The sequence below is a fragment of the Nannospalax galili genome, unplaced genomic scaffold (genome assembly GCF_000622305.1).
Source record: "Nannospalax galili isolate Female #2095 unplaced genomic scaffold, S.galili_v1.0 scaffold253, whole genome shotgun sequence".
NCBI lineage: Eukaryota > Metazoa > Chordata > Mammalia > Rodentia > Spalacidae > Nannospalax > Nannospalax galili.
The window spans coordinates 2,553,141-2,556,566 of NW_008335287.1; the positions used below are offsets into that span (position 1 = coordinate 2,553,141).

The 3,426-nt window shown below is 43.5% G+C and overlaps 2 pseudogenes; both read right to left on the reverse strand.

The window, feature by feature from the left end:
- Positions 1-1,385: 1,385 nt before the first annotated feature.
- On the reverse strand, positions 1,386-2,460 carry LOC115069771 (annotated as a pseudogene).
- A 136-nt stretch (positions 2,461-2,596) lies between these two features.
- Positions 2,597-3,426, reverse strand: LOC103731535 (annotated as a pseudogene).

Below are 3,426 nucleotides of genomic sequence, written 5' to 3' on the forward strand. Positions count from 1 at the left end.
CCTTGTTTCCATGACCCTTAGCTTCCTTATATATTCTGTCTTATTTACTAAGCATTCTTCACCTCCAAATAATATGAAAGAAAGATTTAAGACGTGTTTTAAAGGTAATTTAATTTTCCAGGTGACTGAGAACTTGCTCATATGAACTTATAGCAATGGTGATAGCATGCATAAGGCTCATGCAAACAAACTTGACAAAAAACCCAGCATAGAACCAGGGAATGGGCTAGAAGCCCCAACCTTAGCTGAGGAATTATTAGCATCTGAGCACTGTTGGATGAGGGAGAGTTGGTATTCTTTAAGGGAGTGATGCTAGATAGGCTAACCAGGCTCCAGTGGATGGACCCACACTGAGGGACATCTGAGGACAAAAACTCGACTTGATAGGCCTTACCGTATATGACAGAATGTATGAAATCCAGTGGGGAGAGCGATGGGGCAGGTGATTTAAATATGATTAAGATGTATCAAATACACAAAAGTTCAATAAAATATATTGTAAAACAAAAATAATTTAATTTTTAAGGAGGGGGATGGGACAGGGTAACGGAGTGAAAAGAACAAAAATTCATTATATGCACATATAGAACTGTCAAAGAATAAAAAATAAAAAGTAAAAAATTAAATTTACAGCTAAGTATAATAGTTTACAGGTGAAGTTTGGAGCATTTAGAAGAGCAATGGTCCATTGATCATATCTTGTTATCTGTAATGCTCTTTTTTAGTGTCATATACAGGGACTTAGAGAGTCAAAGATGGGAGTTAATAGCCCCAAGAGACAGTAGGGCCCAAATAAAGTTTTCCAGTCTTGAATCTCAGTGAAGTTATTCAATGTAAAATTGTTAGCCAGGTGTCTAACATGCCTGTAATCCAAGCACTCAGGAGGCAGAGGCAGAAGAATCCCTGCAAGTTCAAGGTCAGCATGGTTTACATAGTGAGTTCCAGGGTAGTAAGGACTACACGACAAGACCATGTCTCAAAGAGAGAAAGAAAGAAAGAAAGGCAATGTCCTTTTCCCATTCAGTGAATTAATCAGAATATTTTTGATATACATATTAGAAGATGAGGTATCTATATTTTTCTTTTGGATATCACAAGAATGTCACTGCATTGATATGTAGGGAGGGCTGCAGAACTGCTCAGGACTAGGTTTTCCTGCTTATCCTGAAATTGCTGTTTCCAGAGACAATTCTCCCTGTGGGCGCTTCCAGCTGAGGGTCCTGCTTGCTGACTCATTGGTACTTGCTCACAGTCACTTGTTGCTCAGAGGCAAGTGGTGATGGTCTCCTTTGATCACGGCTTCTTTTGGAAACCTCTGTGGAGTATAACAATAGCTATTCTTCAAAAATTTTTTTCCTTTCAATTGTGTGTCCCTATTTCAGGTATCAGGGGGCAATTAGGAGAAAGGACGATGAGGTTAAATCCCAGTTTACATACGTTTGTAACCTGCTGAGTTCCAAGTCACTGAAGCACCGTAGGCACTGCACTCTCACTTCCTCCCAGGAGTCCAGGAGATTTCCATCCAGGTCACACTGATAGAACTGCCCACATTGACCTCCATTCACAAAGCATTTCCCATCTGGATTCCATGCCACACTGGTCAAACTGTCTTCATGAGACTGACTCATGTTTGTTCTTAATTCTCCCTTTTGTACATTCCAAAGCTAAAGCTCAGAGCAGTCATCTGGGCCACAAGCAACAAGGTAGCTGTCATCTGGACACCATGCAGTATAAGAAACACCATATGCATGTCCTTCTAATGTTTTAAGCAGTTTTAGCAGGTGTGTGTCTAGGTCAACTTGCCACATGATAACTGTTGTATCTTTTGATCCTGTTGCTAGTTTAGTGCCATCATTAGAGCCACACTTCATTACAATGCTCTGTAAGTATCTGTTGAGTATAACAGGGCAACTTCCTCCTATTACAAACATGATCTATAAGTAGAGACACAGACTCTAGATTATTGTCAAGTCTGGTATTGTAGTATAGGCACCAATCCCTTTGTAGTTCCACCGCCTGCTTCAGGAGTCTGTAAACACTGTGGGGGAAGCATCACTGATGGTGGTAAATATGTCTGAAGTTTGTCCAGTAGTTTGGATCAGACAGAAACTGTTCCTGTCCCTTCCCTTCAGCCTTTGCTCATACGTCTTCAGCATGGCTACACATCGGATACCCACTGAGAACATGAATACACTCTGTATTGTATTTTAGGGGCATCAATTCGCAGTGTAGAACTTGAAGAGCCTCCTGGACCTTTCTGTCCTCCAGATATTCCAGGTACTTCTGCTGGGCCTCCAAAACTTCACCTTCACAATAACATGAGAAGAATGCACTAAAGGCTTTAGCTCATTCAGGTCATTTTCTGTCTTATCTCAGTCTCCTTCCATGACGATTTCAGAATTTGGTAGCAGAGGGGTGTTCTAAACAATACCCTGACTCTTGCATGAGGAGATCAACAGTCTGGTTGAGCCTTAGGCCATTGATGTGCTGTCCTGTGAGACTGATGACATCCTCATCTGACTGCAAGAGCCACTTCTTCTCGAGGCTCCTCCCCAGTTTAGGGGTGGCCAGGGCTGTGGCCCCACTGGGCACCCCTTTATTGACACTCAGACTGTTGAACAATAGATATTTTTTTCTTTAAGGGCAATTTTAAAATTATATTTATGTACAGAAAACTCGGAAGTGTGCTTTTCATTCACTTTGGTGGTGAGTTCTTTGGCCTTTGCCTTTTCCAGCTTGGCAATGTGAGCCACAGATTTTGGACCCAGGATGTTGCCTCCCCAGTGATGCTGAATCACATCATATCTATCATTGTAATTGGTCTTGATGGCTTCCACCAGTTTAGCCAGAGCACTTTTGTCTTCCAAATTGGCCTGTATGAAGTGCACATCTTCCTGTGGACCAGCTGCCCCAGACTGGCCTTCCCCTTGATGATACAGTAGGGGACCCTTATCTTGCGACACAGGGCAGACTATCAGCTCGATGGACTCTATGTCCTGGGTGATCACCACCAGCTGAGCCTTCCTGTTCTCCCTCAAGGTGGTGATGGTGTTGACCCCTGCTCATAGGGCAGAGGGTCTCTTGGTGGGGACTTCCCCTTTGCCAGAAGCCTTCTTTTCAGCTTGGGCCAGAAGCCTCTGCTTCTTCTCCTGCTTTATCTCTGGCTGGGACTTGTGTGCAGCTTGAGCAGCTGGGTAGCTGTTTGACAGTCCAGGGCCTGAGTGAATTGGTTGATCGCAGGGGGCACTTTCAGCCGCTTATAGAGGATAGCTCTTTGTAGTAGGGTCAGATGTAGTAGGGCCATTTGATGAAGCGAGTGAGGTCTCTTTTGGGCCAGATGTCCTGTCCAATGCCAAAGTTCTTAGGCCTTTTCTCGAACAGAGGATTCACCACCTTCTTGGACTGCTGCTTCTTCACCATGGCAGG